The following is a 14,081-nucleotide window of genomic DNA, read 5'->3' on the forward strand; positions in this document are numbered from 1 at the left end:
TCAGGAAGTTAAAGCTTGGTCGCAAATGGGTCTTCCAAATGGACAATGACCCCAAGCATACTTACGAGTTGTGGTAATATGGCTTAAGGACAACAAAGTCAAGGTATTGGAGTGGCCATCACAAAGCCCTGACCTCAATCCCTCCCATAGAACATTTGTGGGCAGAATTGAAAAAGCATGTGTATGCAAGGAGGCCTACAAACCTGACTCAGTTACACCAGGTCTGTCAGGAGGAATGGGCCAAAATTCACCCAACTTATTGTGGGAAGCTTGTGGAAGTCTACCTGAAACGTTTGACCCAAGTTAAACAATTTAAAAGCAATGCTACCAAATACTAATTGAGTGTATGTAAACTTCTGACCCACTGGGAATGTGATGAAATAAATAAAAGCTGAAATAAATCATTCTCTACTATTATTCTGACATTTCACATTCTTAAAATAAAGTGGTGATCCTAACTGACCTAAGACAGGGACATTTTTACTAGGATTAAATGTCAGGAATTGTGAAAAACTGAGTTTAAATGTGTTTGGTTAAGGTGTTAAGGTGTATGTAAACTTCCGACTTCAACTGTACAAAGTGAAATGCGTAAAACCGTAGTGGCTCTGCTTTCTTTAAAAAATACAAATAAAATACAAAGACCGCAATGTTCACAGTTAGAATGGACTTTCTAACATTTCAAATATCTGAGTACAATATTTCCATAAACAAAATTACATTGTGCATGATAAACAAAAAATACATACTTACACACTGTCCACACGATACCCTAACCCGACATGGAACTGTAGATTCTCATCTCACCCATGAAGCACTGGGGGAAATGCCATGTCAACATATAAGTTACAATTAAAACATTTAACAAAATACAACACCCTGAAGATTTACATGAAATAGAATGTAAATTCTGATAATTACACACGCTTCAAATAATGTTATTATCAACTCTACAACGTGGTTCTGAGAGCACTGGTATTCAGCTAGCAAAAAGCTAACATCCTCATGTCAATCTGAAAGTATCAACAAGTTAGCATGACCATCTGGCATAAATCTGACAAAATAAACTCTTATACAATGCAGATGATACAAAATATGATACATTCGGGTACAAGAGTAAGATAAAAAAAAAAGTATTATTTACCCATCTAAAGTAATGTTGGACCCACAATGGATTTCAACAGCTCTCCAATGTAATTGCTTGCTCTCACTCTTACACAGTGCACATGCACAATCCCATAACCACTTGCACACATTATTTATGGATCTCTTAAAGGGACAGTGCCATCTAGTGGATATAAATGAATACATCTACGTGCTTTTACCACCTGGCCTCATTTTCCCCTTATACAAAGTCAATGGCCTTGGTGACTTAGCACACATTTCTAAATTCTCTTACAGGTTCTCTGAAGAATATAGTACCCAGACTGGTTATAACCTTGAACAACACTTCGGGACTGAATGAAGCTGCATTATTAATAAAATTGTATTTTATTTTATTTACTAGCTGATTTAGGAACGTTTGTGGGCAGGTTTGAGTGTACCCCAGCGTTTGCTCTGGTACATCTGCGGGGAGCAGGAACAGGCACGTCAATCTCTGGTTCATTCACAGAATCATCTGCATGAACTAGCTAAGAAACATATTTTTCTCAGTAACATCTTCATGCTCCTCTCTACCAGCAAAATAACTGTCACTATCAGGGTTACCCACAGGTTCTGTGTTTTCCTCTCGAGTTACCTTTCGATAGGAGACTTCCTCTAACTCTACAAACTCAGGTGTAGAAGGCTCTGGCAAAGACTTAACAGGAGGGGTCATGTGGGTTACTGGCACGCTATTTTTCGCTCGCCTAGGAGTGGGGACAGAAGGGTCTTTCACACATGGCCTTAGATTAACCCTATGAACTGTTTTTACAGGCCCAACCTCTAACAGCTCGGTTGCATGTGTAGTACCCTGTACCTCAATCACTCTGTACACAGTAGGACCCCAAGCATCCTGAATCTTGTTTCTACCCTTAGGTCTGAGGCGTAAGTAAACCAGCTAGCCTACATAAATGGGTGGACAGTACACTTTGTCTTTGTGAAGTTCATCTCTCTCTGCTGCTTTTTGTTCTGTGTACTCTCTTGCTCTTTCATGTGCCTCGTTCAAACGCTCCTGGTGAACAACCAACCAGTCATGTTTCTTGTTGAGCACCTGTTCTTGCCCAGCACCTGCTCTTTCCCTAACAAAGCATCAACATTAAGGTGTGGATGGACCCCGAAAAGCACGGTGAATACCCAGTGGTGTAATGGGGAGTCACATTGTAGGCATACACCAACTGCCCGGGCCAACGGCACTTCTTTTCTGGAGGCAGTGTGCGCATTATTAAACCTCTCGCACTGTGCGTTCCCCTCAGGATGATGGGGGGTCGTGCAGGTTTTCTTGACTCCATAAAGCTTTCACAACTCAGCGATGACTTCACTCTCTTCTCCCTCAGTCAGAATGCAATCTCTCAGGCACCCCATACTTCATGAACTACTCCTTGAGCAGGACGTTAGCTGTAGTATCCGCTTTCTGGTCATGAGTAGGGAACAGTGAAGCTAGGAAGGGTTTCACCTCTCCTTGTGAGTAGGTTTTTTCTGTCTGTCCGAAAACTTCCTGAACCCGCTGAATGTAGGGTCTGTGTCCTGAAACTCATTTCAGGACACAGGAATGCGGCGGCAGGGCTGTGTTACTGGTGTGTCATCGACTGTTAAGGGATTTTTTATCAATAATGACTATGTATACATTTCAATCAGGACTGACTAATCAGAATACTATTATGTTACTGTATAGATGTATGAATTTTATTTTAATCCTAGTACTGAATATAATGTGTGTAATTATAATCAAGAATTAGAGCAAAGATGGTCTGTTCCTTGGTAGAAACGAATGAACTTATCGTCAGACTGGCTAGAATGCTTATCTACACAGGGAGACCTTGGCCTGGTCATAAATTATCTAAACTGGTGGAGGACGATGTAGGAAGGCTTGAGAACTATACTGCCATTGTACCGGAGTGGAGGAGGGATGGAACAGTTTGAAACCTAATGACGCCATTTTCAGTTTATAACCTGTTTTAAATTGTATCATGTTCAGTACTCTCGAGAATAAATGCTTGATTTTGAGACTGGTCTCCGCCCATTTTATGCAAATAAGTATCTTACAAATCCGTAGAAATGGGCTGAGTGTATTAATTGAATTGGGTAATAAACATATAGGAATCTAATTCCTCTAACATCGACCAAATTAATCTTGTGCTTGACTTTATCAGTGTAACCCAGGTCCTCATCCTGGAAAGCAAACACGTCTGAGTAACTGGGCAAAAGAGTTCTTCCTGTTCCACCGGTGTGTAGGCTGTCCAATATCAACTGAATGTCACTGTCAGATGTTTGATCTTCTTTTCTGTCAACAGTCACTTCTTCTCTGTCAGCAGAGATACGCTCGAATCACACCTCACATGGATCACTGTCAATACATTGAACCTGAGTCAGAATGCCAAGTCGGGTCCTATGGTTCAACCACACATCCTCCTGAGAGAACTTGAACTGGAAACAAATGACTCTTTGACTCCACAGGTGTGGGAACAACCAGGAGACCACCTGGCTACAGTGTGTTAGCTGGCTCCAATAGCATCCTAGTGCTGTCTCCCGAGAGAGTTTGAAGTATTTTGCAAAGACTGTGACTACGGAAGACACAGGTACATGTACAGTATCCCTACCAGCCACAAGGGCAGCTGACGACTTTCAATCACATCACATTTCTGTACTCGCTGAAATGCTTCTTTCCAATCAGAATCCAACTCACAGCCTAGAATTGTGTCAAACTCAGCATGGACTAGTTGTCTGCATCTGCTGATGATGTTCATTCCAAGGAGACCTGGTACTGTAGTCTGTGACTATTGAGGATCTTTTACTACCAGGAAGCCACACTCGGGTAAAGTTGTCCCCATGGTCTCAATGTCTAACTCAAGGTAACCTAGGTAAGGGACATCCAACCCGTTAGTTGCAGTTATCTTAAGCCATCCTGCTGTAGAAAGCATGTCTTCATCTTCCTCTAATAAGTGTTTTCTGAAGAATGACTCATGGATAGTGCTGACTTGGCTCCCAGTATCCAGCAAACAGTTTGCAGCGACCCCCCCAAACTTGAGATCTACAACTGGACATTTGCCCTCTGCATACTCAAGAAATCTGTCACAACTACAAGTACTGTCGGGTAAGCCTACAGATTTTCCTCGAATTGCCGGGCTCTTGGCAACCAAGGATGCTAGTTTTCCTGCACACTAGCAGCGTGTGTGGTAATGGACTCATTTGCTGACATGCTCTTCTTTGTGCACTGCTTAACAATGTGTCCCACCCCTTTACACTTGAAGCAGATGGGCTGACCATCATCAGTAAACTTTGGTTTGGCTCTAGGTTTCCCACCTGTGTCATTACCAGTCTTCTCCTTGTTCAGGACTAGACCCCGGAACTGCTTTTGTTAGCTCCCCAATGGCTTTACTCTGCTCGGCCACCACTTTAAGAACATCTTCCAAAGAGACAACTGGTTTCTCTTGTACATCAATGGTTGAGAATCCCTCACTGTCTTGTCACACACCACGTTCCTACTCTTGACAACCTTAGTGTTACTGGGCTGGTCCTCCAGTGACGGCTTCCTCACACGCATTAAACAGAGTAGACGGCCTCTTCCTGACTAACTTCCGCAGCTCTCTCTTGAAAGCAGGATCTATGATGCCCTCAGTGAACTGGTTTCTGACAGTTTTAACAGCCTTATCCTTGGGAAAGGCGTCTTGTTCTTGTTTCAGTACTGAACTAAGTATCTGAGAGAGTGCATGTGAGTATCACAAAAATCCTCTCCCTCTCCCTGATGGCAGCCATAGAAGGTGTGCAACAGCTGATATGCACTGCACTTTTCTGTATAAGCCCCCCGTAGATACGAGAACAAGTCACTGGGCTGCTTTGACTCAAAGCCCTCCATAACAAAGTACTCAGATCAAATATGTTTACATACAATACGTGGTGACCACGTGGTTGTCTAATTGAATTACCAAATGTTATTACCTCCTGCCACGCCCTCCTCATAAATAAAGAGATGTAAGATACAGTTTGACAGAACAAACCCTACATCATGTGAAGTCATGTGGGTGTGATATTCATGTCCTAGTGTGAAGTCCCACCCCCCTCATAAATCAACAAGGTGTGAAAGATAGTTTGACAGAAGCCAACCTACAATAACTATTTATAGCCATGAAATGCTTTGAAAGGCTGGTCATGGCTTACATCAACAACATCATCCCAAACTTCCCCAAGCCATAAGACTGTTTTAAACAAGACTGCTATATAGCAGTGGCTAACCGGAATACCTGCATTGACCCTTTTTGCACTAACTCTCCTGCACTGACTCTATGCACACGCTCGCACACACACAAACATACACACACACAAGCACACAAGCACATACACACACACACTTCACTAGTTCCAAGATGGCGTAGCAGTCAGACATATGTGTCCTTCGTCTTGTCGTGTCCCATGTATATATATTTTTATACATTTTTCTTCGCATATCTTTATACATTTTTCTAAACCCTTACTTCAAAATACTCTCCTGCAACCCGCCTCACCCAATGTGGTGTGGACCTGCTTTTTTTTTTCTAAAGTATTTTTCTTTGCCTCTAATTCTGGAATCTCTCCAACATAAACTAGCCAGCTAACTAGCCAGCTAACAGTCATCAGCTAACCTCTAGCTCGGAATGCTCTCGCCAGTTTGTACAACACGATTCAACCAGAGCATACTGGACCTATTTTTCTCTCCATATCCCCGGATTCCTAACACAAGCTCTGAAACTTCTCACCTTCCGACATTCGCAGCTAAAGTCCACTGAATGCTAGCTGTCTACAGCACAGCGGACTGTTGGCTTTCGAATACATTCCGAAGCCACTAGCTAGCAGTCAGCTATCCTTTGCTAGCGGTCATCAGCTACCTTTATCACGGACAACTCTCGCCAGTCTGTACAGTGCTACTCAAACCAGAGCTAGTCGGACTTATTCTTCTCCATATCTCCGGATTCCTACCGCATGCTCTGAACCTATTTTTTATTTTATTTCTTCACATTTTTATTATGATTTTTTTTAAATCCACCTGGAATTAAAGCAGCTAACGACCCCTGAACGCACAGCCGCTAATCTGCAGCCTGCTAGCTATCTAAAGCACATTGGACTACTGGCTTAAGAGGCCCTTCAGACATATTTCTTCGGCCACTATACATATCTTTCCAATTGGCCTGGTTTACCACATGGAGCCCTGCTGATCCGTCCGCTGATGTAACTGCACGAGGAGGCCACAACAGACTTTCCTCCGTCGCGTCACCCCTCTAAGGCCTTTTTGTTAGCCTGCTTCCCCCCGTGCCGCTAGCTTGTATGATCACCCGGCTACGCATGCCTTTCCCTAACGTCACCATCGATTGCTGTTCTGGTTTGTAACTATTGTTTTATTTCACTGTAGAGCCTCTAGCACTGCTCAACACGCATTGGCTAACAAATTAGTTCCACCTCCCACACACGCAGTGACATCACCTGGTTTAAATTCTATTTCTAGAGACAATATCTCTTTCATTTTCACTATATGCACAGGTTTACCCCTACTGTATTCACATCCTACTATACCTTTGTCTGTACATTATGCCTTGAATATATTCTACCGTGCCCAGAAATCTGCTGCTTTTACTCTCTGTTCTGAACGTACTAGGCGTCCAGTTCTGTTAGCCTTTAGCCGTACCCTTATTCTACTCCTCCTCTGTTCCTCTGGTGATGTAGAGGTTAATCCAGGCCCTGCAGTGTCTACCTCCACGCCCATCACCCAGGCTCTCTCATTTGTTGACTTCTGCAACCGTAAAAGCCTTGGTTTCACGCATGTTAACATTAGAAGCCTCCTCCCTAAGTTTGTTTTATTCACTGCCCTAGCACACTCCACCAATCCGGATGTCCTAGCCGTGTCTGAATCCTGGCTCAGGAAGACCACCAAAAACCTTGACATTTCCATTCCTAACTATAACATTTTCCGACAAGATAGAACTGCGAAAGGGGGCGGTGTTGCAATTTACTGCAAAGATAACCTGCAGGGTTCTGTCTTACTATCCAGGTCTGTACCCAAACTATTTGAGCTTCTACTTCTAAAAATGAACCTTTCCAGAAACAAGTCTCTCCCCGTTGCCGCTTGCTATAGACCACCCTCTGCCCCCAGCTGTGCTCTCGACACCATATGTGATTTGATTTCCCCCCATCTATCTTCTGAGCTCGTGCTGCTAAGTGACCTAAACTGGGACATGCTTAACACCCCGGCCATCCTACAGTCTAAGCTTGATGCCCTCAATCTCACAACAACTGTGCAACAGCTGATATGCACTGCACTTTTCTGTATAAGCCCCCCTTAGGCTGCTTTGACTCAAAGCCCTCCATAACAAAGTACTCAGATCAAATATAATCGACCTGGCCGGGGTATCCTGGAATGACATTGACCTCATCCCGACAGTAGAGGATGCCTGCTTATTTTTTTAAAGTGCCTTCCTCACCATCTTAAATAGGCATACCCCATTCAAAAAATGTAGAACCAGGAATAGATATAGCCCTTGTTTAACTCCAGACATGTCTGCCCTTGACCAGCACACAAACATCCTGTGGCGTTCTGCATTAGCATCGAATAGCCCCCGTGATATGCAACTTTTCAGGGAAGTTAGGAACCGATATACACAGGCAGTTAGGAAAGCTAAGGCTAGCTTTTTTAAACAGAAATTTGCATCATGTAGTACAAACTCAAAAAGGTTCTGGGACACTGTAAAGTCCATGGAGAATAAGAGCACCTCCTACCAGCTATCCACTGCTCTGAGGCTAGGAAACACTGTTACAAACGACAATTCCACTATAATTGAGAAGTTCAATAAGCATTTCTCTATGGCTGGCCATGCTTTCCACCTGGCTACCCCTACCCCGGTCAACTGCCCGGCACCCTCCACAGAAACCCGCCCAAGCCCCCACCATTCTCCTTCACCCATATCCAGATGTCTGATGTTCTGAAAGAGCTGCAAAATCTGGACCCCTACAAATCAGATGGGCTAGACAATCTGAACCCTCTCTTTCTAAAATTATCTGCCGAAATTGTAACGCATATAAAACTAAATGCATGCTATTCAACCGATCATTGCCAGCACTTGCCTGCCCATCCAGCATCACTACTCTGGACGGCACTGACTTAGAATACGTGGATAACTACAAATACCTAGGTGTCTGGCTAGACTGTAAACTCTCCTTCCAGACTCACATTAAGCATCTCCAATCAAAAATTAAATCTAGAATCGGCTTCCTATTTCGTAACAAAGCTTCCTTCACTCATGCTGCCAAACATACCCTCGTTAAACTGACCATCCTACTGATTCTTGACTTCGGCGATGTCATCTATAAAATAGCCTCAAACACTCTACTCAGCAAACTGGATGTAGTCTATCACAGTGCCATCCGTTTTGCCACCAAAGCCCCATACACTACTCACCACTGTGACCTATACGCTCTCGTTGGCTGGCCCTCACTTCATACTCGTAGCCAAACCCACTGGCTACAGGTTATCTACAAGTCTCTGCTAGGTAAAGCCCCGCCCTATCTTAGCTCGCTGGTCACCATAGCAGCAACCACTCGTAGCACGCGATCCAGCAGGTATATCTCACTGGTCACCCCCAAAGCCAATCCTCCTTTGGTCACCTTTCCTTCCAGTTCTCTGCTGCGACTGACTGGAACAAACTGCAAAAATCACTGAAGCTGGAGATTCCCATCTCCCTCACTAGCTTTAAGAACCAGCTGTCAGAGCAGCTCACAGATCACTGCACCTGTTCATAGCCCATCTGTATACAGCCCATCTATCTACCTCATCCCCATACTGTATTTATTTATTTGGCTCCTTTTGCACCACAGTATCTCTACTTGCACATCTATCTTTTGCACATCTACCATTCCAGTGTTTAATTGCCATATTGTAATTACTTCGCCACCATGGCCTATTTATTGCCTTAACTCCCTTCTTTGACCTAATTTGCACTCACTGTAAATAGACTCTGTTTTCTTTTTTTCTACTGTATTATTGACTGTATGTTTTGTTCCTTCCATGTGTAACTCTGTGTTGTTGTATGTGTCGAACTGTTATGCTTTATCTTGGCCAGGTCGCAGTTGCAAATGAGAACTTGTTCTCAACTAGCTTACCTGGTTAAATAAATGTGAAATAAATACAAATCAAGTCAAATCAAATCTAATTTATTTATATAGACCTTCGTACATCAGCTGATATCTCAAAGTGCTGTACAGAAACCCAGCCTAAAACCCCAAACAGCAAGCAATGCAGGTGTTGAAGCACGTTGGCTAGGAAAAACTCCCTAGAAAGGCCAAAACCTAGGAAGAAACCTAGAGAGGAACCAGGCTATGAGGGGTGGCCAGTCCTCTTCTGTAAAAAATTTAATAAAACACACACACACACACACACACACACACACACACACACATGACAGACTGGAGCAGACACATTCAGTACATACTGTACACACACACACACACACATACATGACAGACTGGAGCAGACACATACAGTACATACTGTACACACACACATACATGAAAGACTGGAGCATACACATACAGTACATACTGTACACACTACAAAACACATACAGCTGAACAGACGTACACGTACAATCCCAGTCACGAAGCCCTCACCTTTCTGTGACACTTTGTACACAGTACATGGTACTCCCTATACTCTGCATTGTTGGAAAAGGACCCGTAAGTAAGCACTTCACTGTTAGTCTAAACCCATTTGTTTTCGAAGCATGTGACAATTACAATTTAATTTGATTTGATTTGGTGTGATCAGACCAACGCATCAGCGAGAGCATGCTGCATGCCCTTCAGGACACTTTCAACACTCGGTGTCAAAGGAAGGCGAAGACGATCATGTTTCTTTTATGCTGTTTTTCACCGTGTGGATTCATGTAATGTATTCTTCAAATACAGTGCCTTCAAAAAGTACTCACACTCCTTCCTTGACTTTTTCAAAATGTTGTTGTGTTATAGCATGAATTTAAAATGGGTTAAATTGAGATTTATTTTCACTGGCCAACACACAATACCCCTTATGTCAAAGTGGAATAATGTTTTCAATATTTTTACTAATGAATAAAAATGTAAAAGTTTAAATGACTCGAGTCAATAAGTATTCAACCCCTTTGTTATGGCAATCTTAAATAAGTTCAGGAGTAAAACTTTACTTAAGTCACATAATAAGTTCCATGGACTCACTCTGTGTGCAATAATAGTGTTTAACATTTTTTTTTTATGACTACCTTATCTCTGTACCCAACACATTAAATTATCTTTAAGGTCCTTCAGTAGAGCAGTGTTTTCTAATGCCTTGCAAAGAAGGTCGGGCACCTATTGGTAGATTGCTAAAAATAAAAAAAGGAGAAATTGAATATCCCTTTGCGCATGGTGAAGATATATTGCACTTTGGATGGTATATAGATTTTTTACTTTTATTTTATTTCACCTTTATTTAACCAGGTAGGCAAGTTGAGAACAAGTTCTCATTTACAATTGCGACCGTGCCAAGATAAAGCAAAGCAGTTCAACACATACAACAACACAGAGTTACACATGGAGTAAAACAAACATACAGTCAATAATACAGTAGAACAATAAGTCTATATATGATGTGAGCAAATGAGGTGAGATAAGGGAGGTAAAGGAAAAAAAAGGCCAAGTAAATGACGAAGTAAATGCAATATAGCAAGTAAAACACTGGAATGGTAGATTTGCAGTGGAAGAATGTACAAAGTAGAAATATAAATAATGGGGTGCAAAGGACCAAAATAAATAAATACAGTAGGGGAAGAGGTAGTTGTTTGGGCTAAATTATAGATGGGCTATATACAGGTGCAGTAATCTGTGAGCTGCTCTGACAGCTGAAGCTTAAAGCTAGTGAGGAAGATAAGTGTTTCCAGTTTCAGAGATTTTTGTAGTTCGTTCCAGTCATTGGCATCAGAGAAATGGAAGTAGAGGCGGACAAAGGAAGAATTGGTTTTGGGGGTGACCAGAAAGATATACCTGCTGGAACGCGTGCTACAGGTGGGTGCTGCTATGGTGACCAGCGAGCTGAGATCAGGGGGGATTCATCTACAAAACCTAGCAGGGTTTTGTAGATGACCTGGAGACAGTGGGTTTGGCGACGAGTATGAAGCCAGGGCCAGCCAACGAGAGCACACAGGTCGCAGTGGTGGGTAGTATATGGGGCTTTGGTGACAAAACGGATGGCACTGTGATAGACTGCATCCAATTTATTGAGTAGGGTATTGGAGGCTATTTTGTAAATGACATCGCCGAATTCGAGGATCGGTAGGATGGTCAGTTTTACGAGGGTATGTTTGGCAGCATGAGTGAAGGAGGCTTTGTTGCGAAATAGAAAGCTGATTCTAGATTTAACTTTGGATTTGAGATGTTTGATGTGAGTCTGGAAGGAGAGTTTACAGTCTAACCAGACACCTAGGTATTTGTAGTTGTCAACATATTCTAAGTCAGGACCGTCCAGAGTAGTGATGTTGGACAGGCGGGCAGGTGCAGGCAGCGATCGTTTAAAGAGCATGCATTTAGTTTTACTTGTATTTAAGAGCAGTTGGAGGCCACAGAAGGAGAGTTGTATGGCATTGAAGCTCATCTGGAGGGTGGTTAACACAGTGTCCAATGAAGGGCCAGAAGTATACAGAATGGTGTCGTCTGCGTAGAGGTGGATCAGAGACTCACCAGCAGCAAGAGCGACATCATTGATGTTTACAGAGAATAGAGTCGGCCCAATAATTGAACCCTGTGGCACCCCCATAGAGACTGCCTGAGGCCCGGACAACAGGCCCTCTGATTTGACACACTGAACTCTATCAGAAACGTAGTTGGTGAACCAGGCGAGGCAATCATTTGAGAAACAAAGGCTATCGAGTCTGCCGATGAGGATGTGGTGATTGACAGAGTTGAATGCCTTGGCCAGGTCAATGAATACGGCTGCACAGTATTGTTTCTTATCGATGGCTGTTAAGATATCGTTTAAGACCTTGAGTGTGGCTGAGGTGCACCCATGACCAGCGCTGAAATCAGATTGCATAGCGAAGAAGGTGCGTTGGTATTCGAAATGGTCGGTAATCTGTTTGTTGACTTGGCTGTCGAAGACCTTAGAAAGGCAGGGTAGGATAGATATAGGTCTATAGTAGTTTGGGTCAAGAGTGTCCCCCCCTTTGAAGAGGGGGATGACCGCAGCTGCTTTCCAATCTTTGGGAGTCTCAGACAACACGAAAGAGAGGTTGAACAGGCTAGTAATAGGGGTTGCAACAATTTCGGCAGATAATTTTAGAAAGAAAGGGTCCAGATTATCCAGCCCGGCTGATTTGTCGGGGCCCAGATTTTGCAGCTCTTTCAGAGCATCAGCTGACTGGATTTGGGAGAAGGAGAAATGGGGAAGGCTTGGGCGAGTTGCTGTGGGGGGTACAGTGCTGTTGACCGGAGTAGGGGTAGCCAGGTGGAAAGCATGGCCAGCCGTAGAAAAAAATGCTTATTATTTCAATATTTCAATTATTATCTCAATTATAGTGGATTTATCAGTGGTGACAGAGTTTCCTATCCTCAGTGCAGTTGGCAGCTGGGACGAGGTGTTCTTATTCTCCATGGACTTTACAGTGTCCCAGAACTCTTTTGAGTTTGTGTTGCAGGAAGCAAATTTCTGCTTGAAAAAGCTAGCCTTGGCTTTTCTAACTGCCTGTGTATATTGGTTTCTAACTTCCCTGAAAAGTTGCATATCACGGGGGGCTGTTCGATATTAATGCAGAACGCCATAGGATGTTTTTGTGTTGGTTAAGGGCAGTCAATCCTGGTTCTAAATTTCTTGAATGGGGCATGCTTATTTAATGGTGAGGAAGGCATTTTTTTTAAATAACCAGGCATCCTCTACTGATGGGATGAGGTCAATATCCTTCCAGGATACCTGGGCCAGGTCGATTAGAAAGTCCTGCTCGCTGAAGTGTTTCAGGGAGCGTGTGACAGTGATGAGTGGAGGTCGCTTGACCGCTGACCCATTACGGATGCAGGCAATGAGGCAGTGATCGCTGAGTTGAAAACAACAGAGGTGTATTTAGAGGGCAAGTTGGTTACGATGATATCTATGAGGGTGCCCGTGTTTACGGCTTTGGGGTGGTAGGTTCATTGATAATTTGTGTGAGATTGAGGGCATCAAGCTTAGATTGTAGGATGGCTGGGGTGTTAAAAGCATGTTCCAGTTTAGGTCACCTAGCAGCATGAGATCTGAAGATAGATGGGGGGACAATCAGTTCACATATGGTGTCCAGAGCACAGCTGGGGGCAGAGGGTGGTCTATAGCAAGCGGCAACGATGAGAGACTTGTTTTTAGAGAGTTGGATCTTTAAAAGTAGAAGTTCAAATTGTTTGGGTACAGACCTGGATAGTAGGACAGCACTCTGCAGGCTATCTCTGCAGTAGATTGCAAGACCGCCCCTTTTGGCCGTTCTATCTTGTCTGAAAATGCTGTCATTAGGGATGGAGATTTCTGAGTTTTTAGTGGTACACGCAGTCACTACAAATACACGCAGTCACTACAAAGATATTGCCGTCCTTCCTAACTTGGTTGCTGGAGAGGAAGCAAACAGCTCAGGGATTTCAACTTGTGCCAATGGTGACTTTAACATAGTTACAGAGTTTAATGGCTGTGATAGGAGAAAACTGAGGATGGATCAACAACTTTGTATTTACTCCACAATACTAACCTATTTGACAGAGTGAAAATAAGGAAGCCTGTACAGAATACAAATATTCCAAAACATGCATCCTGTTTGCAACAAGGCACTAAAGTAATACTGTAAAAAATGTGGCAAAGCAATTAACTTTTTGTCCTGAGTACAAAGTGGTATTTTTGGGGCAAATCCAATGGAACACATTACTGAGTACCACTCTCCATATTTTCAATTATAGTGGTGGGTGCA

Source organism: Oncorhynchus nerka, linkage group LG10 (assembly GCF_034236695.1).
Source record: "Oncorhynchus nerka isolate Pitt River linkage group LG10, Oner_Uvic_2.0, whole genome shotgun sequence".
In the NCBI taxonomy this organism is placed as follows: domain Eukaryota; kingdom Metazoa; phylum Chordata; class Actinopteri; order Salmoniformes; family Salmonidae; genus Oncorhynchus; species Oncorhynchus nerka.